The sequence below is a fragment of the Hippocampus bargibanti genome, unplaced genomic scaffold, assembly GCF_051943395.1.
Source record: "Hippocampus bargibanti isolate YZ-2025 unplaced genomic scaffold, ASM5194339v1 Contig00235, whole genome shotgun sequence".
Classification (NCBI taxonomy): Eukaryota; Metazoa; Chordata; class Actinopteri; order Syngnathiformes; family Syngnathidae; genus Hippocampus; species Hippocampus bargibanti.
In genome coordinates this window covers 1-22500 of record NW_028297059.1, presented here as the reverse complement: position 1 = coordinate 22500, position 22500 = coordinate 1, and the positions used below count along the sequence as shown (strand labels likewise).

Sequence of the window (22500 nt, the reverse complement as noted above, 5' to 3'; positions counted from 1 at the left end):
GGGCATTCGCGGAGGTCTTGAGGCCGAAGGGGAACCAGCAAAGTCGGGCAGGCGGCGCTGGAAGTCGGCCTCTAACATTTCCCAAGTGTTGAAATTTTTCTAAGTGTCAAGCAGGTCACCCATGGAGGTTGTGAGGCCGAGAGGGAACCAGCAAAGTCGGGCAGGCGGCGCTGGAGGTCGGCGTCTGGTTCCAGAGTTCCAGAGCGGGCATTCGCGGAGGTCTTGAGGCCGAAGGGGAACCAGCAAAGTCGGGCAGGCGGCGCTGGAGGTCGGCGTCTGGTTACAAAGTTCCACACCGGGCATTCGCGGAGGTCCTGAGGCCGAAGGGGAACCAGCAAAGTCGGGCAGGCGGCGCTGGAGGTCGGCGTCTGGTTCCAGAGTTCCAGACCGGGCACTCGCGGAGGTCTTGAGGCCGAAGGGGAACCAGCAAAGTCGGGCAGGCGGCGCTGGAGGTCGGTGTCTGGTTCCAGAGTTCCAGACCGGGCACTCGCGGAGGTCTTGAGGCCGAAGGGGAACCAGCGAAGTCGGGCAGGTGGCGTTTGCCTCCGGCCTCTATCCTCCAGGCGCCAGACCGGCTACCTACGGAGGTGTTGAGGCCGGGAGGCAAGCGCCATCGGCGGCCGTTCAAGTGCGGGAACTACCAGGGGCGCGGCGACTTGGGGGGCGGCGCTGGGGGGAGAAAAAAAGCCCGAGACAAAGCCTCAAAGCCGGGTAAAAAAACTTCGGGAACTACCAGGGGTCGTGGCGACTTGGAGCGCGGCGCTGGGGGGAGAAAAAAGCCGGAGATTAAGCCTCAAGGCCGGGGAAAAAAAAATTGGGAACTACCAGGGGTCGTGGAGACTGGGAAGCGGCGCTGGGGACTAAAAAAAGGAAAAAAGAACCCGAAACCAAACGCCTCCCAGGCGGACTGAGCTGAAGTCAAACGCCTCCCAGGGAACCAGAGCCGGAGGTAAACGCCTCCCAGGGAACCAGAGCCGGAGGTAAACGCCTCCCAGGGAACCAGAGCCGGAGGCAAACGCCTCCCAGGCGGCGAGAGCCGAAGGCAAACGCCTCCCAGGCGGACCGAGCTGGAGGCAAACGCCTCCCAGGCGGCGAGAGCCGAAGGCAAACGCCTCCCAGGCGGACCGAGCTGGAGGCAAACGCCTCCCAGGCGGCGAGAGCCGAAGGCAAACGCCTCCCAGGCGGACCGAGCTGGAGGCAAACGCCTCCCAGGCGGCGACAGCCGGTCCCCAGACGCCGCCCGGGGAACCGCGTCGGGTGGGACTGAGCTGGAGGGTGACGCAGCCTCCCTGGAAGTCTGACAGCGGGGGTTTGCGGAGGTCTCCAAGCCGGCTATCAAGCACCAAAGGCGGGCATGCGTGGGGGAATCTCGGCCTCCAGTTTTGAAATATTTTCTAAGTGTTGGAGCTCCAGCAAGGGGGCGACAGCCGGTCCCCAGACGCCGCCCGGGGAACCAGAGCTGGGTGTAATTGAGCTGGAGGATGGAGCAGCCTCCCTGGAAGTCTGACAGCGGGGCTTTGCGGAGGTCTCCAAGCCGGCTATCAAGCACCAAAGGCGGGCATGCTTGGGGGAATCTCGGCCTCCAGTTTTGAAATATTTTCCAAGTGTTGGAGCTCCAGCAAGACGGCGAACGCCGGTCCCCAGACGCCGCCCGGGGAACCAGAGCTGCGGGGGAGTGAGCTGGGTGATGGAGCAGCCTCCCTGGAAGTCCGACATCGGGCCAGCCGGTCCCCAGACGCCGCCCGGGGAACCAGAGCTGCGGGGGAGTGAGCTGGAGGATGAAGCAGCCTCCCTGGAAGTCTGACAGCGGGCCAGCCGGTCCCCAGACGCCGCCAGGGGAACCAGAGCTGGGTGTAATTGAGCTGGAGGATGGAGCAGGCTCTCTGGAAGTCTGACAGCGGGGGTTTGCGGAGGTCTCCAAGCCGACTATCAAGCACCAAAGGCGGGCATGCGTGGGGGAATCTCGGCCTCCACTTTTTGACTATTTTCTAAGTGTTGGAGCTCCAGCAAGACGGCGAACGCCGGTCCCCAGACGCCGCCCGGGGAACCAGAGCTGCGGGGGAGTGAGCTGGGTGATGGAGCAGCCTCCCTGGAAGTCTGACAGCGAGCCAGCCGGTCCCCAGACGCCGCCCGGGGAACCAGAGCTGGGGGGGGGAGTGAGCTGGAGGATGAAGCAGCCTCCATGGAAGTCTGACAGCGAGCCAGCCGGTCCCCAGACGCCGCCCGGGGAACCAGAGCTGGGTGTAATTGAGCTGGGTGATGGAGCAGCCTCCCTGGAAGTCTGACAGCGGGGGTTTACGGAGGTCTCCAAGCCGACTATCAAGCACCAAAGGCGGGTGTGCGTGGGGGAATCTCGGCCTCCAGTTTTGAAATATTTTCTAAGTGTTGGAGCTCCAGCAAGGGGGCGACAGCCGGTCCCCAGACGCCGCCCGGGGAACCAGAGCTGCGGGGGAGTGAGCTGGGTGATGGAGCAGCCTCCCTGGAAGTCTGACAGCGGGGGTTTGCGGAGGTCTTCAAGCCGACTATCAAGCACCAAAGGCGGGCGTGCTTGGGGGAATCTCGGCCTCTACTTTTGAAATATTTTCTAAGTGTTTGAGCTCCAGCAAGGGGGCGAACGCCGGTCCCCAGACGCCGCCCGGGGAACCAGCGCTGGGTGTAATTGAGCTGGAGGATGGAGCAGCCTCCCTGGAAGTCTGACAGCGGGGCTTTGCGGAGGTCTCCAAGCCGACTATCAAGCACCAAAGGCGGGCATGCGTGGGGGAATCTCGGCCTCCACTTTTTGAATATTTTCTAAGTGTTTGAGCTCCAGCAAGGGGGCGAATGCCGGTCCCCAGACGCCGCCCGGGGAACCAGAGCTGGGGAGGAGTGAGCTGGGTGATGGAGAAGCCTCCCTGGAAGTCTGACAGCGGGCCAGCCGGTCCCCAGACGCCGCCCGGGGAACCAGAGCTGGGTGTAATTGAGCTGGAGGGTGACGCAGCCTCCCTGGAAGTCTGACAGCGGGGCTTTGCGGAGGTCTCCAAGCCGACTATCAAGCACCAAAGGCGGGCATGCTTGGGGGGGGATCTCGGCCTCTAGTTTTGAAATATTTTCTAAGTGTTTGAGCTCCAGCAAGACGGCGAACGCCGGTCCCCAGACGCCGCCCGGGGAACCAGAGCTGCGGGGGAGTGCGCTGGGTGATGGAGCAGCCTCCCTGGAAGTCTGACAGCGGGGGTTTGCGGAGGTCTACAAGCCGACTATCAAGCACCAAAGGCGGGTATGCTTGGGGGAATCTCGGCCTCCACTTTTTGAATATTTTCTAAGTGTTGGAGCTCCAGCAAGACGGCGAATGCCGGTCCCCAGACGCCGCCTGGGGAACCAGAGCTGCGGGGGAGTGAGCTGGGTGATGGAGCAGCCTCCCTGGAAGTCTGACAGCGGGGGTTTGCGGAGGTCTTCAAGCCGACTATCAAGCACCAAAGGCGGGCGTGCTTGGGGGAATCTCGGCCTCTACTTTTGAAATATTTTCTAAGTGTTTGAGCTCCAGCAAGACGGCGAACGCCGGTCCCCAGACGCCGCCCGGGGAACCAGCGCTGGGTGTAATTGAGCTGGAGGATGGAGCAGCCTCCCTGGAAGTCTGACAGCGGGGCTTTGCGGAGGTCTCCAAGCCGACTATCAAGCACCAAAGGCGGGCATGCGTGGGGGAATCTCGGCCTCCACTTTTTGAATATTTTCTAAGTGTTTGAGCTCCAGCAAGGGGGCGACAGCCGGTCCCCAGACGCCGCCCGGGGAACCAGAGCTGGGGGGGAGTGAGCTGGAGGATGGAGCAGCCTCCCTGGAAGTCTGACAGCAGGCCAGCCGGTCCCCAGACGCCACCCGGGGAACCAGAGCTGCGGGGGAGTGAGCTGGGTGATGGAGCAGCTTCCCTGGAAGTCTGACAGCGGGCCAGCCGGACCCCAGACGCCGCCCGGGGAACCAGAGCTGTGTGTAATTGAGCTGGAGGATGGAGCAGCCTCCCTGGAAGCCTGACAGCGGGGGTTTACGGAGGTCTCCAAGCCGACTATCAAGCACCAAAGGCGGGCATGCTTGGGGGAATCTCGGCCTCTACTTTTGAAATATTTTCTAAGTGTTTGACCTCCAGCAAGACGGCGAACGCCGGTCCCCAGACGCCGCCCGGGGAACCAGAGCTGGGGGGGAGTGAGCTGGGTGATGGAGCAGCTTCCCTGGAAGTCTGACAGCGGGCCAGCCGGACCCCAGACGCCGCCCGGGGAACCAGAGCTGGGGGGTAATGAGCTGGAGGATGAAGCAGCCTCCATGGAAGTCTGACAGCGGGCCAGCCGGTCCCCAGACGCCGCCCGGGGAACCAGAGCTGCGGGGAGAGTGAGCTGGGTGATGGAGCAGCCTCCCTGGAAGTCTGACAGCGGGGGTTTACGGAGGTCTTCAAGCCGACTATCAAGCACCAAAGGCGGGCATGCGTGGGAGAATCTCGGCCTCCACTTTTTGAATATTTTCCAAGTGTTTGAGCTCCAGCAAGACGGCGAACGCCGGTCCCCAGACGCCGCCCGGGGAACCAGAGCTGGGGGGGAGTGAGCTGGAGGATGAAGCAGCCTCCATGGAAGTCTGACAGCGAGCCAGCCGGTCCCCAGACGCCGCCCGGGGAACCAGAGCTGCGGGGAGAGTGAGCTGGGTGATGGAGCAGCTTCCCTGGAAGTCTGACAGGGGGCCAGCCGGACCCCAGACGCCACCCGGGGAACCAGAGCTGCGGGGGAGTGAGCTGGAGGATGGAGCAGCCTCCATGGAAGTCTGACAGCGAGCCAGCCGGACCCCAGACGCCGCCCGGGGAACCAGAGCTGCGGGGAGAGTGAGCTGGGTGATGGAGCAGCCTCCCTGGAAGTCTGACAGCGGGCCAGCCGGTCCCCAGACGCCGCCCGGGGAACCAGAGCTGGGGGGTAATGAGCTGGAGGATGAAGCAGCCTCCATGGAAGTCTGACAGCGGGCCAGCCGGTCCCCAGACGCCGCCCGGGGAACCAGAGCTGCGGGGAGAGTGAGCTGGGTGATGGAGCAGCCTCCCTGGAAGTCTGACAGCGGGGGTTTACGGAGGTCTTCAAGCCGACTATCAAGCACCAAAGGCGGGCATGCGTGGGAGAATCTCGGCCTCCACTTTTTGAATATTTTCCAAGTGTTTGAGCTCCAGCAAGACGGCGAACGCCGGTCCCCAGACGCCGCCCGGGGAACCAGAGCTGGGGGGGAGTGAGCTGGAGGATGAAGCAGCCTCCATGGAAGTCTGACAGCGAGCCAGCCGGTCCCCAGACGCCGCCCGGGGAACCAGAGCTGCGGGGAGAGTGAGCTGGGTGATGGAGCAGCTTCCCTGGAAGTCTGACAGGGGGCCAGCCGGACCCCAGACGCCACCCGGGGAACCAGAGCTGCGGGGGAGTGAGCTGGAGGATGGAGCAGCCTCCATGGAAGTCTGACAGCGAGCCAGCCGGACCCCAGACGCCGCCCGGGGAACCAGAGCTGCGGGGAGAGTGAGCTGGGTGATGGAGCAGCCTCCCTGGAAGTCTGACAGCGGGCCAGCCGGTCCCCAGACGCCGCCCGGGGAACCAGAGCTGGGGGGGAATGAGCTGGAGGATGGAGCAGCCTCCCTGGAAGTCTGACAGCGGGGCTTTGCGGAGGTCTCCAAGCCGACTATCAAGCACCAAAGGCGGCCATGCTTGGGGGAATCTCGGCCTCTAGTTTTGAAATATTTTCTAAGTGTTTGAGCTCCAGCAAGACGGCGAATGCCGGTCCCCAGACGCCGCCCGGGGAACCAGAGCTGGGGGGGAGTGAGCTGGGTGATGGAGCAGCCTCCCTGGAAGTCTGACAGCGAGCCAGCCGGTCCCCAGACGCCGCCCGGGGAACCAGAGCTGGGTGTAACTGAGCTGGAGGATGGAGCAGCCTCCCTGGAAGTCTGACAGCGGGGCTTTGCTGAGGTCTTCAAGCCGACTATCAAGCACCAAAGGCGGGCATGCGTGGGGGAATCTCGGCCTCCACTTTTTGAATATTTTCTAAGTGTTTGAGCTCCAGCAAGACGGCGAACGCCGGTCCCCAGGCGCCGCCCGGGGAACCGCGTCGGGTGGGACTGAGCTGGAGGATGGAGCAGCCTCCCTGGAAGTCTGACAGCGGGGCTTTGCGGAGGTCTCCAAGCCGGCTATCAAGCACCAAAGGCGGGCATGCGTGGGGGAATCTCGGCCTCCAGTTTTGAAATATTTTCTAAGTGTTGGAGCTCCAGCAAGGGGGCGAGAGCCGGTCCCCAGACGCCGCCCGGGGAACCAGAGCTGGGTGTAATTGAGCTGGAGGATGGAGCAGCCTCCCTGGAAGTCTGACAGCGGGGCTTTGCGGAGGTCTCCAAGCCGGCTATCAAGCACCAAAGGCGGGCATGCTGGGGGGAATCTCGGCCTCCACTTTTGAAATATTTTCCAAGTGTTGGAGCTCCAGCAAGACGGCGAACGCCGGTCCCCAGACGCCGCCCGGGGAACCGCGTCGGGTGGGACTGAGCTGGAGGGTGACGCAGCCTCCCTGGAAGTCTGACAGCGGGGCTTTGCGGAGGTCTCCAAGCCGACTATCAAGCACCAAAGGCGGGCATGCGTGGGGGAATCTCGGCCTCTAGTTTTGAAATATTTTCTAAGTGTTTGAGCTCCAGCAAGACGGCGAACGCCGGTCCCCAGACGCCGCCCGGGGAACCGCGTCGGGTGGGACTGAGCTGGAGGATGGAGCAGCCTCCCTGGAAGTCTGACAGCGGGGCTTTGCGGAGGTCTCCAAGCCGGCTATCAAGCACCAAAGGCGGGCATGCGTGGGGGAATCTCGGCCTCCAGTTTTGAAATATTTTCTAAGTGTTGGAGCTCCAGCAAGGGGGCGAGAGCCGGTCCCCAGACGCCGCCCGGGGAACCAGAGCTGGGTGTAATTGAGCTGGAGGATGGAGCAGCCTCCCTGGAAGTCTGACAGCGGGGCTTTACGGAGGTCTCCAAGCCGGCTATCAAGCACCAAAGGCGGGCATGCTTGGGGGGATCTCGGCCTCCACTTTTGAAATATTTTCTAAGTGTTGGAGCTCCAGCAAGGGGGCGACAGCCGGTCCCCAGACGCCGCCCGGGGAACCGCGTCGGGTGGGACTGAGCTGGAGGGTGACGCAGCCTCCCTGGAAGTCTGACAGCGGGGGTTTGCGGAGGTCTCCAAGCCGGCTATCAAGCACCAAAGGCGGGCATGCTTGGGGGAATCTCGGCCTCCAGTTTTGAAATATTTTCTAAGTGTTGGAGCTCCAGCAAGCCGGCGACAGCCGGTCCCCAGACGCCGCCCGGGGAACCGCGTCGGGTGGGACTGAGCTGGAGGATGGAGCAGCCTCCCTGGAAGTCTGACAGCGGGGGTTTACGGAGGTCTCCAAGCCGACTATCAAGCACCAAAGGCGGGCGTGCTTGGGGGAATCTCGGCCTCCACTTTTGGAATATTTTCTAAGTGTTTGAGCTCCAGCAAGGGGGCGAACGCCGGTCCCCAGACGCCGCCCGGGGAACCGCGTCGGGTGGGACTGAGCTGGAGGATGGAGCAGCCTCCCTGGAAGTCTGACAGCGGGGGTTTACGGAGGTCTCCAAGCCGACTATCAAGCACCAAAGGCGGGCGTGCTTGGGGGAATCTCGGCCTCCACTTTTGGAATATTTTCTAAGTGTTTGAGCTCCAGCAAGGGGGCGAACGCCGGTCCCCAGACGCCGCCCGGGGAACCGCGTCGGGTGGGACTGAGCTGGAGGATGGAGCAGCCTCCCTGGAAGTCTGACGGCGGGGGTTTACGGAGGTCTCCAAGCCGACTATCAAGCACCAAAGGCGGGCATGCGTGGGGGAATCTCGGCCTCTAGTTTTGAAATATTTTCTAAGTGTTTGAGCTCCAGCAAGGGGGCGACAGCCGGTCCCCAGACGCCGCCCGGGGAACCAGAGCTGGGTGTAATTGAGCTGGAGGATGGAGCAGCCTCCCTGGAAGTCTGACAGCGGGGGTTTGCGGAGGTCTTCAAGCCGACTATCAAGCACCAAAGGCGGGCGTGCATGGGGGAATCTCGGCCTCCACTTTTTGAATATTTTCTAAGTGTTGGAGCTCCAGCAAGACGGCGAACGCCGGTCCCCAGACGCCGCCCGGGGAACCAGAGCTGGGGGGGGAGTGAGCTGGAGGATGAAGCAGCCTCCATGGAAGTCTGACAGCGGGCCAGCCCGTCCCCAGACGCCGCCCGGGGAACCAGAGCTGGGGGGGGAGTGAGCTGGGGGATGGAGCAGCCTCCCTGGAAGTCTGACAGCGGGCCAGCCGGACCCCAGACGCCGCACGGGGAACCAGAGCTGGGTGTAATTGAGCTGGAGGATGGAGCAGCCTCCCTGGAAGTCTGACAGCGGGGCTTTGCGGAGGTCTCCAAGCCGACTATCAAGCACCAAAGGCGGGCATGCGTGGGGGAATCTCGGCCTCCACTTTTGGAATATTTTCTAAGTGTTGGAGCTCCAGCAAGACGGCGAACGCCGGTCCCCAGACGCCGCCCGGGGAACCAGAGCTGCGGGGGAGTGAGCTGGGTGATGGAGCAGCCTCCCTGGAAGTCTGACAGCGGGGGTTTACGGAGGTCTCCAAGCCGACTATCAAGCACCAAAGGCGGGCATGCGTGGGGGAATCTCGGCCTCCACTTTTTGAATATTTTCTAAGTGTTGGAGCTCCAGCAAGACGGCGAACGCCGGTCCCCAGACGCCGCCCGGGGAACCGCGTCGGGTGGGACTGAGCTGGAGGATGGAGCAGCCTCCCTGGAAGTCTGACAGCGGGGCTTTGCGGAGGTCTCCAAGCCGACTATCAAGCACCAAAGGCGGGCATGCGTGGGGGAATCTCGGCCTCCACTTTTGGAATATTTTCTAAGTGTTGGAGCTCCAGCAAGACGGCGAACGCCGGTCCCCAGACGCCGCCCGGGGAACCAGAGCTGCGGGGGAGTGAGCTGGGTGATGGAGCAGCCTCCCTGGAAGTCTGACAGCGGGGGTTTACGGAGGTCTCCAAGCCGACTATCAAGCACCAAAGGCGGGCATGCGTGGGGGAATCTCGGCCTCCACTTTTTGAATATTTTCTAAGTGTTGGAGCTCCAGCAAGACGGCGAACGCCGGTCCCCAGACGCCGCCCGGGGAACCGCGTCGGGTGGGACTGAGCTGGAGGATGGAGCAGCCTCCCTGGAAGTCTGACAGCGGGGGTTTACGGAGGTCTCCAAGCCGACTATCAAGCACCAAAGGCGGGTATGCTTGGGGGAATCTCGGCCTCCACTTTTTGAATATTTTCTAAGTGTTGGAGCTCCAGCAAGACGGCGAACGCCGGTCCCCAGACGCCGCCCGGGGAACCAGAGCTGCGGGGGAGTGAGCTGGGTGATGGAGCAGCCTCCCTGGAAGTCTGACAGCGGGGGTTTACGGAGGTCTCCAAGCCGACTATCAAGCGCCAAAGGCGGGCATGCGTGGGGGAATCTCGGCCTCCACTTTTTGAATATTTTCTAAGTGTTGGAGCTCCAGCAAGACGGCGAACGCCGGTCCCCAGACGCCGCCCGGGGAACCGCGTCGGGTGGGACTGAGCTGGAGGATGGAGCAGCCTCCCTGGAAGTCTGACAGCGGGCCAGCCGGACCCCAGACGCCGCCCGGGGAACCAGAGCTGCGGGGAGAGTGAGCTGGAGGGTGACGCAGCCTCCCTGGAAGTCTGACAGCGGGGCTTTGCGGAGGTCTCCAAGCCGGCTATCAAGCACCAAAGGCGGGCATGCGTGGGGGAATCTCGGCCTCCACTTTTTGAATATTTTCTAAGTGTTTGAGCTCCAGCAAGACGGCGAACGCCGGTCCCCAGACGCCGCCCGGGGAACCGCGTCGGGTGGGACTGAGCTGGAGGATGGAGCAGCCTCCCTGGAAGTCTGACAGCGGGGGTTTACGGAGGTCTCCAAGCCGGCTGTCAAGCACCAAAGGCGGGTATGCTGGGGGGAATCTCGGCCTCTACTTTTGAAATATTTTCTAAGTGTTTGAGCTCCAGCATGACGGCGAACGCCGGTCCCCAGACGCCGCCCGGGGAACCAGAGCTGGGGGGGAGTGAGCTGGGTGATGGAGCAGCCTCCCTGGAAGTCTGACAGCGGGCCAGCCGGTCCCCAGACGCCGCCCGGGGAACCGCGTCGGGTGGGACTGAGCTGGGTGATGGAGCAGCCTCCCTGGAAGTCTGACAGCGGGGGTTTACGGAGGTCTCCAAGCCGGCTGTCAAGCACCAAAGGCGGGCATGCGTGGGGGAATCTCGGCCTCCAGTTTTGAAATATTTTCTAAGTGTTGGAGCTCCAGCAAGGGGGCGAATGCCGGTCCCCAGACGCCGCCCGGGGAACCGCGTCGGGTGGGACTGAGCTGGAGGATGGAGCAGCCTCCCTGGAAGTCTGACAGCGGGGGTTTACGGAGGTCTCCAAGCCGACTATCAAGCACCAAAGGCGGGCATGCGTGGGGGAATCTCGGCCTCTAGTTTTGAAATATTTTCTAAGTGTTTGACCTCCAGCAAGACGGCGAACGCCGGTCCCCAGACGCCGCCCGGGGAACCAGAGCTGCGGGGGAGTGAGCTGGGTGATGGAGCAGCCTCCCTGGAAGTCCGACAGCGGGCCAGCCGGTCCCCAGACGCCGCCCGGGGAACCAGAGCTGCGGGGGGAGTGCGCTGGGTGATGGAGCAGCCTCCCTGGAAGTCTGACAGCGGGCCAGCCGGTCCCCAGACGCCGCCCGGGGAACCAGAGCTGCGGGGGAGTGAGCTGGGTGATGGAGCAGCCTCCCTGGAAGTCCGACAGCGGGCCAGCCGGTCCCCAGACGCCGCCCGGGGAACCAGAGCTGCGGGGGGAGTGCGCTGGGTGATGGAGCAGCCTCCCTGGAAGTCTGACAGCGGGCCAGCCGGTCCCCAGACGCCGCCCGGGGAACCAGAGCTGGGTGTAATTGAGCTGGAGGATGGAGCAGCCTCCCTGGAAGTCTGACAGCGGGGGTTTGCGGAGGTCTTCAAGCCGACTATCAAGCACCAAAGGCGGGCGTGCTTGGGGGAATCTCGGCCTCTACTTTTGAAATATTTTCTAAGTGTTTGAGCTCCAGCAAGGGGGCGAACGCCGGTCCCCAGACGCCGCCCGGGGAACCAGAGCTGCGGGGGAGTGAGCTGGGTGATGGAGCAGCCTCCCTGGAAGTCTGACAGCGGGCCAGCCGGTCCCCAGACGCCGCCCGGGGAACCAGAGCTGGGTGTAATTGAGCTGGAGGGTGACGCAGCCTCCCTGGAAGTCTGACAGCGGGGGTTTGCGGAGGTCTCCAAGCCGACTATCAAGCACCAAAGGCGGGCATGCGTGGGGGAATCTCGGCCTGTCCCTTTTTGAATATTTTCTAAGTGTTGGAGCTCCAGCAAGGGGGCGACAGCCGGTCCCCAGACGCCGCCCGGGGAACCAGAGCTGCGGGGGAGTGAGCTGGAGGGTGACGCAGCCTCCCTGGAAGTCTGACAGCGGGGGTTTGCGGAGGTCTTCAAGCCGGCTATCAAGCACCAAAGGCGGGCATGCTTGGGGGAATCTCGGCCTGTCCCTTTTGGAATATTTTCTAAGTGTTTGACCTCCAGCAAGGGGGCGAATGCCGGTCCCCAGACGCCGCCCGGGGAACCAGAGCTGCGGGGGGAGTGCGCTGGGTGATGGAGCAGCCTCCCTGGAAGTCTGACAGCGGGCCAGCCGGTCCCCAGACGCCGCCCGGGGAACCAGAGCTGGGTGTAATTGAGCTGGAGGATGGAGCAGCCTCCCTGGAAGTCTGACAGCGGGGGTTTGCGGAGGTCTTCAAGCCGACTATCAAGCACCAAAGGCGGGTATGCTTGGGGGAATCTCGGCCTCCACTTTTTGAATATTTTCTAAGTGTTTGAGCTCCAGCAAGACGGCGAATGCCGGTCCCCAGACGCCGCCCGGGGAACCAGAGCTGCGGGGGAGTGAGCTGGAGGGTGACGCAGCCTCCCTGGAAGTCTGACAGCGGGCCAGCCGGTCCCCAGACGCCGCCCGGGGAACCAGAGCTGCGGGGAGAGTGAGCTGGGTGATGCAGCAGCCTCCCTGGAAGTCTGACAGCGAGCCAGCCGGTCCCCAGACGCCGCCCGGGGAACCAGAGCTGGGTGTAATTGAGCTGGAGGATGGAGCAGCCTCCCTGGAAGTCTGACAGCGGGGGTTTACGGAGGTCTCCAAGCCGACTATCAAGCACCAAAGGCGGGTATGCTTGGGGGAATCTCGGCCTCCACTTTTTGAATATTTTCTAAGTGTTTGAGCTCCAGCAAGACGGCGAATGCCGGTCCCCAGACGCCGCCCGGGGAACCAGAGCTGCGGGGGAGTGAGCTGGAGGGTGACGCAGCCTCCCTGGAAGTCTGACAGCGGGCCAGCCGGTCCCCAGACGCCGCCCGGGGAACCAGAGCTGCGGGGAGAGTGAGCTGGGTGATGCAGCAGCCTCCCTGGAAGTCTGACAGCGAGCCAGCCGGTCCCCAGACGCCGCCCGGGGAACCAGAGCTGGGTGTAATTGAGCTGGAGGATGGAGCAGCCTCCCTGGAAGTCTGACAGCGGGGGTTTACGGAGGTCTTCAAGCCGACTATCAAGCACCAAAGGCGGGTATGCTTGGGGGAATCTCGGCCTCCACTTTTTGAATATTTTCTAAGTGTTTGAGCTCCAGCAAGACGGCGAATGCCGGTCCCCAGACGCCGCCCGGGGAACCAGAGCTGCGGGGGAGTGAGCTGGAGGGTGACGCAGCCTCCCTGGAAGTCTGACAGCGGGCCAGCCGGTCCCCAGACGCCGCCCGGGGAACCAGAGCTGCGGGGGAGTGAGCTGGGTGATGGAGCAGCCTCCCTGGAAGTCTGACAGCGGGCCAGCCGGTCCCCAGACGCCGCCCGGGGAACCAGAGCTGGGGGGGAATGAGCTGGAGGATGAAGCAGCCTCCATGGAAGTCTGACAGCGGGGTTATTTAAAGTGTATATGTGTGAAATATGATCCAAGTGTTGATTTGACAGGTTTTATAAAGTGTATAAGTGTGAAATATGATCCAAGTGTTGACTTTGACAGGTTTTATAAAGTGTATATGTGTGAAATATGCTTTAAGTGTTGACTTTGAGAGGTTTTTTAAAGTGTATATGTGTGAAATATGAACCAAGCGTTGATTTGACAGGGTTTATAAAGTGTATATGTGTGAAATATGCTTTAAGTGTTGACTTTGAGAGGTTTTATAAAGTGTATATGTGTGAAATATGATCCAAGTGTTGATTTGACAGGTTTTATAAAGTGTATAAGTGTGAAATATGATCCAAGTGTTGATTTGACAGGTTTTATAAAGTGTATATGTGTGAAATATGACCCAAGTGTTGACTTTGAGAGGTTTTTTAAAGTGTATATGTGTGAAATATGACCCAAGTGTTGACTTTGAGAGGTTTTTTAAAGTGTATATGTGTGAAATATGCTTTAAGTGTTGACTTTGAGAGGTTTTATAAAGTGTATAAGTGTGAAATATGATCCAAGTGTTGATTTGACAGGTTTTATAAAGTGTATATGTGTGAAATATGCTTTAAGTGTTGACTTTGAGAGGTTTTTTAAAGTGTATATGTGTGAAATATGAACCAAGCGTTGATTTGACAGGGTTTATAAAGTGTATATGTGTGAAATATGCTTTAAGTGTTGACTTTGAGAGGTTTTATAAAGTGTATAAGTGTGAAATATGATCCAAGTGTTGATTTGACAGGGTTTATAAAGTGTATAAGTGTGAAATATGATCCAAGTGTTGATTTGACAGGTTTTATAAAGTGTATAAGTGTGAAATATGATCCAAGTGTTGATTTGACAGGGTTTATAAAGTGTATAAGTGTGAAATATGATCCAAGTGTTGATTTGACAGGTTTTATAAAGTGTATATGTGTGAAATATGATCCAAGTGTTGATTTGACAGGTTTTATAAAGTGTATATGTGTGAAATATGATCCAAGTGTTGATTTGACAGGGTTTATAAAGTGTATAAGTGTGAAATATGATCCAAGTGTTGATTTGACAGGTTTTATAAAGTGTATATGTGTGAAATATGATCCAAGTGTTGATTTGACAGGGTTTATAAAGTGTATAAGTGTGAAATATGATCCAAGTGTTGATTTGACAGGTTTTATAAAGTGTATATGTGTGAAATATGATCCAAGTGTTGACTTTGAGAGGTTTTTTAAAGTGTATATGTGTGAAATATGCTTTAAGTGTTGACTTTGAGAGGTTTTATAAAGTGTATAAGTGTGAAATATGATCCAAGTGTTGATTTGACAGGTTTTATAAAGTGTATATGTGTGAAATATGCTTTAAGTGTTGACTTTGAGAGGTTTTTTAAAGTGTATATGTGTGAAATATGAACCAAGCGTTGATTTGACAGGGTTTATAAAGTGTATATGTGTGAAATATGATCCAAGTGTTGATTTGACAGGTTTTATAAAGTGTATATGTGTGAAATATGCTTTAAGTGTTGACTTTGAGAGGTTTTTTAAAGTGTATATGTGTGAAATATGAACCAAGCGTTGATTTGACAGGGTTTATAAAGTGTATATGTGTGAAATATGATCCAAGTGTTGATTTGACAGGGTTTATAAAGTGTATATGTGTGAAATATGATCCAAGTGTTGATTTGACAGGGTTTATAAAGTGTATATGTGTGAAATATGATCCAAGTGTTGATTTGACAGGTTTTATAAAGTGTATATGTGTGAAATATGATCCAAGTGTTGATTTGACAGGGTTTATAAAGTGTATATGTGTGCAATATGATCCCAGTGTTGATTTGACAGGTTTTATAAAGTGTATATGTGTGAAATATGATCCAAGTGTTGACTTTGAGAGGTTTTTTAAAGTGTATAAGTGTGAAATATGCTTTAAGTGTTGACTTTGAGAGGTTTTATGAAGTGTATATGTGTGAAATATGATCCAAGTGTTGATTTGACAGGTTTTATAAAGTGTATATGTGTGAAATATGCTTTAAGTGTTGATTTGACAGGTTTTATAAAGTGTATAAGTGTGAAATATGATCCCAGTGTTGATTTGACAGGTTTTATAAAGTGTATAAGTGTAAAATATGCTCCCAGTGCTGACTTTGACAGGTTTTATAAAGTGTATAAGTGTGAAATATGATCCCAGTGTTGATTTGACAGGTTTTATAAAGTGTATAAGTGTAAAATATGCTCCCAGTGCTGACTTTGACAGGTTTTATAAAGTGTATAAGTGTGAAATATGCTCCAAGTGTTGACTTTGAGAGGTTTTTTAAAGTGTATATGTGTGAAATATGCTTTAAGTGTTGACTTTGAGAGGTTTTATAAAGTGTATAAGTGTGAAATATGATCCAAGTGTTGATTTGACAGGTTTTATAAAGTGTATATGTGTGAAATATGATCCAAGTGTTGATTTGACAGGGTTTATAAAGTGTATATGTGTGAAATATGATCCAAGTGTTGATTTGACAGGGTTTATAAAGTGTATATGTGTGAAATATGATCCAAGTGTTGATTTGACAGGTTTTATAAAGTGTATATGTGTGAAATATGCTTTAAGTGTTGACTTTGAGAGGTTTTTTAAAGTGTATATGTGTGAAATATGAACCAAGCGTTGATTTGACAGGGTTTATAAAGTGTATATGTGTGAAATATGCTTTAAGTGTTGACTTTGAGAGGTTTTTTAAAGTGTATATGTGTGAAATATGAACCAAGTGTTGATTTGACAGGGTTTATAAAGTGTATATGTGTGAAATATGCTTTAAGTGTTGACTTTGAGAGGTTTTATAAAGTGTATATGTGTGAAATATGATCCAAGTGTTGATTTGACAGGGTTTATAAAGTGTATATGTGTGAAATATGATCCAAGTGTTGATTTGACAGGTTTTATAAAGTGTATATGTGTGAAATATGATCCAAGTGTTGACTTTGAGAGGTTTTTTAAAGTGTATATGTGTGAAATATGATCCAAGTGTTGACTTTGAGAGGTTTTTTAAAGTGTATAAGTGTGAAATATGCTTTAAGTGTTGACTTTGAGAGGTTTTATAAAGTGTATAAGTGTGAAATATGATCCAAGTGTTGATTTGACAGGGTTTATAAAGTGTATATGTGTGCAATATGATCCCAGTGTTGATTTGACAGGTTTTATAAAGTGTATATGTGTGAAATATGCTTTAAGTGTTGACTTTGAGAGGTTTTATAAAGTGTATATGTGTGAAATATGCTTTAAGTGTTGACTTTGAGAGGTTTTTTAAAGTGTATATGTGTGAAATATGATCCAAGTGTTGATTTGACAGGTTTTATAAAGTGTATATGTGTGAAATATGATCCCAGTGTTGATTTGACAGGTTTTATAAAGTGTATAAGTGTGAAATATGATCCCAGTGTTGATTTGACAGGTTTTATAAAGTGTATATGTGTGAAATATGCTTTAAGTGTTGACTTTGAGAGGTTTTATAAAGTGTACATGTGTGAAATATGCTTTAAGTGTTGACTTTGAGAGGTTTTTTAAAGTGTATATGTGTGAAATATGCTTTAAGTGTTGACTTTGAGAGGTTTTTTAAAGTGTATATGTGTGAAATATGCTTTAAAGTTGACTTTGAGAGGTTTTTTAATGTGTATATGTGTGAAATATGCTTCCTTTCGTTCATTAATGGTGAAACGCTGCCGTTTGGTGGCCGAAAGCGCGCATCGCACCTCATTGAAAATACAAAGGGGGGTTTAAAGCTAAAACGAGTATTTAGTACTATAAACACTCTTTGCATTTCAGATTAATGTATCTGTTAACGTTGACGGTGTTTCTATACAAGCTGAGAGTATTGTGCGGTCATTAAACTGCTCTTAAGTGAGACATATCTTTGTATATCTTTGTATATATTTGTAATATTTTGATATATATTGTTCATTTTACTGAGAAAATCAATTCTGTAAGCAAATAATCCCACTTGATAGTTATATTAACTTGATTTAACTGAGAAAAACATTCAGTCATCAAATAACAACACTTGATATTGATGTATAGTGTTCATTTGACTGAGAAAACAAATTCTGTAAGCAAATAATCCCACTTGATAGTTATATTAACTTGATTTAACTGAGAAAAACATTCAGTAATCAAATAACAACACTTGATATAGATATATAGTGTTCATTTTACTGAGAAAACAAATTCTGTAAGCAAATAATCCCACTTGATAGTTATATTAACTTGATTTAACTGAGAAAAACATTCAGTAATCAAATAACAACACTTGATATAGATATATATTGTTCATTTTACTGAGAAAACAAATTCTGTAAGCAAATAATCCCACTTGACAGTTATATTAACTTGATTTAACTGAGAAAAACATTCAGTAATCAAATAACAACACTTGATATTGATATATAGTGTTCATTTGACTGAGAAAACAAATTCTGTAAGCAAATAATCCCACTTGATAGTTATATTAACTTGATTTAACTGAGAAAAACATTCAGTAATCAAATAACAACACTTGATATTGATATATAGTGTTCATTTGACTGAGAAAACAAATTCTGTAAGCAAATAATCCCACTTGACAGTTATATTAACTTGATTTAACTGAGAAAAACATTCAGTAATCAAATAACAACACTTGATATTGATATATAGTGTTCATTTGACTGAGAAAACAAATTCTGTAAGCAAATAATCCCACTTGACAGTTATATTAACTTGATTTAACTGAGAAAAACATTCAGTAATCAAATAACAACACTTGATATTGATATATAGTGTTCATTTGACTGAGAAAACAAATTCTGTAAGCAAATAATCCCACTTGACAGTTATATTAACTTGATTTAACTGAGAAAAACATTCAGTAATCAAATAACAACACTTGATATTGATATATAGTGTTCATTTGACTGAGAAAACAAATTCTGTAAGCAAATAATCCCACTTGATAGTTATATTAACTTGATTTAACTGAGAAAAAAACTGACAGGTTTTTTAAAGTGTATATGTGTGAAATATGCTTCAAGTGTTGACTTTGAGAGGTTTTTTAAAGTGTATATGTGTGAAATATGCTTTAAGTGTTGACTTTGATAGGTTTTTTAAAGTGTATATGTGTGAAATATGCTTTAAAGTTGACTTTGAGAGGTTTTTTAATGTGTATATGTGTGAAATATGCTTCCTTTCGTTCATTAATGGTGAAACGCTGCCGTTTGGTGGCCGAAAGCGCGCATCGCACCTCATTGAAGGAAAATATACACACGGTTTATCTAAGTCCGTTTAAAATGGGATGGGCGAAGGAAAGTTGAGCAAAAGCTCCTGAAAATAGTCTAGGGGGAGTTACGCGGTGTCATTTGTTTGAATTTATTAGAAAGAGAACCGTGCCGGCAACTTAAAAACAGTATGCGGCTTCAGATGACATCATTCGGTACGGAGCGTCGCGGGGGACAAAAGAGTGAAAGCTATACACCGCGCGGCGACGCCTCCCGCGAGATACTTCCGGTTCGTCGTCAGGGGAGGAGGTCAAAACAAAGATGGAGGGCGCCGCATGGCGGGTGAGTCAACTTTTACTTTAAAACGGGCTAGAATGACACATCCGCGACATTCTAGTGGGTGTTAAAGACGGTGAAGGGATCTCTGAGATAAGTTTGAGGCCAACTGTGAGCAAAAGAGGACCGTGACGTCGAAAAACGGTCAAAAACGGTCGAAAAACGGTCGCGTTTGACGGTTGGGGGGGGTGGGGGGCGGGGGGGACGCGTTATCGATCGTAGGGGAGCTTAAAATGGCTTTCCATAAAGCCACGCTTAACCAAATAAGCTTTTCCGGGTTCTTTACAGAGGGAAGGAAGTCAGTAATCAAATAACAACACTTGATATTGATATATATTGTTCATTTTACTGATAAAATCAATTCTGTAAGCAAATAATCCCACTTGATAGTTATATTAACTTGATTTAACTGAGAAAAACATTCAGTAATCAAATAACAACACTTGATATTGATATATAGTGTTCATTTGACTGAGAAAACAAATTCTGTAAGCAAATAATCCCACTTGATAGTTATATTAACTTGATTTAACTGAGAAAAACATTCAGTAATCAAATAACAACACTTGATATTGATATATAGTGTTCATTTGACTGATAAAATCAATTCTGTAAGCAAATAATCCCACTTGATAGTTATATTAACTTGATTTAACTGAGAAAAACATTCAGTAATCAAATAACAACACTTGATATTGATATATAGTGTTCATTTGACTGAGAAAATCAATTCTGTAAGCAAATAATCCCACTTGATAGTTATATTAACTTGATTTAACTGAGAAAAACATTCAGTAATCAAATAACAACACTTGATATTGATATATAGTGTTCATTTGACTGAGAAAACAAATTCTGTAAGCAAATAATCCCACTTGATAGTTATATTAACTTGATTTAACTGAGAAAAACATTCAGTAATCAAATAACAACACTTGATATTGATATATAGTGTTCATTTTACTGAGAAAACAAATTCTGTAAGCAAATAATCCCACTTCATTTATTATTAGTAGTAGTATTGTTGTTATTATTATGATATAGTATCAATATGCATGTGTTTTTCAGCTCCTACCATGGGTACAGGTACGAAAAGTGACTGAAGCTTTTAAAGGACAACCGACACTTTTGCTCAACATCAAGAAGAATGACTTCAAATGACTTCAAATGACTTCAAATGACTTCTACATGCCCTGGTGAGCTGTTCCGGACGCTTGACAGCGTGCTGTCATATTCTATATTAGTAGTATTGTTGTTATTATTATGATATAGTATCAATATGCATGTTATTTTCAGCTCCTACCATGGGTACAGGTACGAAAAGTGACTGAAGCTTTTAAAGGACAACCGACACTTTTGCGCAACATCAAGAAAAATGACTTCAAATGACTTCAAATGACTTCAAATGACTTCAAATGACTTCTACATGCCCGGGTGAGCTGTCACGGACGCTTGACAGCGTACTGTCATATTCTATATTATTGCTATTATTAGTATTGTTGTTATTATTATGATATAGTATCAATATGCATGTTATTTTCAGCTCCTATCATTCGCACAGGTACGAAAAGTGACTGAAGCTTTTAAAGGACAACCGACACTTTTGCACAACTTGTTTTCCATCAACAAAAATGACTTCAAATGACTTCTACATGACTTCAAATGACTTCTACATGCCCGGGTGAGCTGTTACGGACGCTTGACAGCGTGCTGTCATATTCTATATTATTAGTATTGTTGTTATTATTATGATATAGTATCAATATGCATGTTATTTTCAGCTCCTATCATGGGCACAGGTACGAAAAGTGACTGAAGCTTTTAAAGGACAACCGACACTTTTGCACAACTTGTTTTCCATCAACAAAAATGACTTCAAATGACTTCTACATGCCCAGGTGAGCTGTTACGGACGCTTGACAGCGTACTGTCATATTCTATATTATTACTATTATTAGTATTGTTGTTGTTATTATGATATAGTATCAATATGCATGTTATTTTCAGCTCCTATCATGGGCGCAGGTACGAAAAGTGACTGAAGCTTTTAAAGGACAACCGACACTTTTGCACAACTTGTTTTCCATCAACAAAAATGACTTCAAATGGCTTCAAATGACTTCAAATGACTTCTACATGCCCAGGTGAGCTGTTCCGGACGCTTGACAGCGTGCTGTCATATTCTATATTAGTAGTATTGTTGTTATTATTATGATATAGTATCAATATGCATGTTATTTTCAGCTCCTATCATGGGCACAGGTACGAAAAGTGACTGAAGCTTTTAAAGGACAACCGACACTTTTGCACAACTTGTTTTCCATCAACAAAAATGACTTCAAATGACTTCTACATGACTTCAAATGACTTCTACATGCCCAGGTGAGCTGTTACGGACGCTTGACAGCGTACTGTCATATTCTATATTATTATTAGTAGTAGTATTGTTGTTATTATTATGATATAGTATCTATATACTGATGAAATGTATTCTTATGATGAAATGAAATGTATTCTTATGATGAAATGAAATGGATTATTATGATGAAACCACACTGCACGAGTCCAACTTTGACGTTTTCTCTCTTTCAGTGTGGGTTAAATGCTCAGCCAGCACTTCCGCAATGAGATTCCAAAGTCATCTGAAGTCAAGGGAGTCAAGGAGGGCCGCTTAAGAGTTGCGGACGACGTCAAGACAATACAGGGTATGTATTGGATTGGATTGGATTGGATTTGCCTTTATTAGTCTCGCGGTAAAGAAACAATATTGATGAAATAAATCCTCCCTAAATAACTCCCTCCACAGTCGCAGTTGTCCTTTCCGTCCGCCAGAGGGCTCCAGAGACCTTCCGAACGAGCCTGCCGGCCGTCTCCCCGGTCATAACGCGGTGCTATATTTCAAGCAGACCTCACTTTGGCCTTTTTCTCGGTTTGTTTTGCTTTTGCCTAGAATAACTGATTTTTAAATGACCTCGTCGCTAGGTTTGCCGTCTGAGGAAGATCCGGATACGGCGAGTGACTGGCCGGCCGCTCACCTGGACGACGCGCGACGACTTCCGACGCCGACGTCCTGGGTACGGCGAGCTGCGTCCGTAACGACGAGTAAGGCCATCGTCGTCATTCTTTCCTGGCTTTTTGCTGCTTCCCGGTTGTATTGAATTTCTTTGACATCCTAGACGTACGGCGCTACCTCACTCGACGTTTCTAATCGAGGCGTGTGGCCCGTTGTCAATCGTCTGTCTTTTTTTGCCCTTTGTCCTTGACAGGCGGCGGGCGGCGGGCGGCGGGCGGCGGGCGGCGAGCGGCTTTGCGGCGGCGAGCTACGGCAGGAGCGCAGCGGGCTTTGCGGAGCCCAATATAATATTCGATTCAATTTCAATAAAATTGAAATGCTCATTTCAGTCAAAAGTGTGTCGTCCCTCGTTCTTGTCCATCACCTCCGCGAATATGCTCCAAGTGTTGACTTTGACAGGTTTTATAAAGTGTATAAGTGTGAAATATGATCCCAGTGTTGATTTGACAGGTTTTATAAAGTGTATAAGTGTGAAATATGATCCCAGTGCTGACTGACAGGTTTTATAAAGTGTATAAGTGTGAAATATGCACCCAGTGCTGACTGACAGGTTTTTTAAAATGTATAAGTGTAAAATATGCACCCAGTGCTGACTGACAGGTTTTTTAAAATGTATAAGTGTAAAATATGCACCCAGTGCTGACTGACAGGTTTTTTAAAATGTATAAGTGTAAAATATGCACCCAGTGCTGACTGACAGGTTTTTTAAAATGTATAAGTGTAAAATATGCACCCAGTGCTGACTTTGACGTCAGGCGTCGGCCGGGATGAAAGGAATAGCGTATAAGACCACGGTCGGAGACGGGAAGCGGAGCTGAAGATGTCGAGGTTTCCTTTGGGAGCTACCGGGTCGGATAGGACGGGAGAGAAAGGATGCTGAGCCTTAGCCTTCAAGTGCCAGGCGGGA

At 51.1% G+C, this 22500-nt stretch overlaps 1 long non-coding RNA gene across 8 annotated transcripts; it reads left to right on the top strand.

Moving 5' to 3' along the window:
• The first annotated feature begins 18120 nt into the window (after positions 1–18120).
• LOC148881216 (uncharacterized) lies at positions 18121–21928 on the top strand. Of its 8 annotated transcripts, XR_016114099.1 has the most exons (11): positions 18128–18526; positions 19589–19716; positions 19817–19954; positions 20082–20201; positions 20302–20418; positions 20528–20664; positions 20765–20902; positions 21113–21225; positions 21327–21408; positions 21503–21622; positions 21787–21928. It is a non-coding gene; the product is annotated as an uncharacterized LOC148881216 (long non-coding RNA). The 8 variants fall into 8 exon arrangements; XR_016114100.1 differs by having other exon boundaries at positions 18122–18526; positions 19835–19954; positions 21327–21622; XR_016114098.1 differs by having other exon boundaries at positions 20546–20664; positions 21327–21622.
• The last annotated feature ends 572 nt before the right edge of the window (positions 21929–22500 follow it).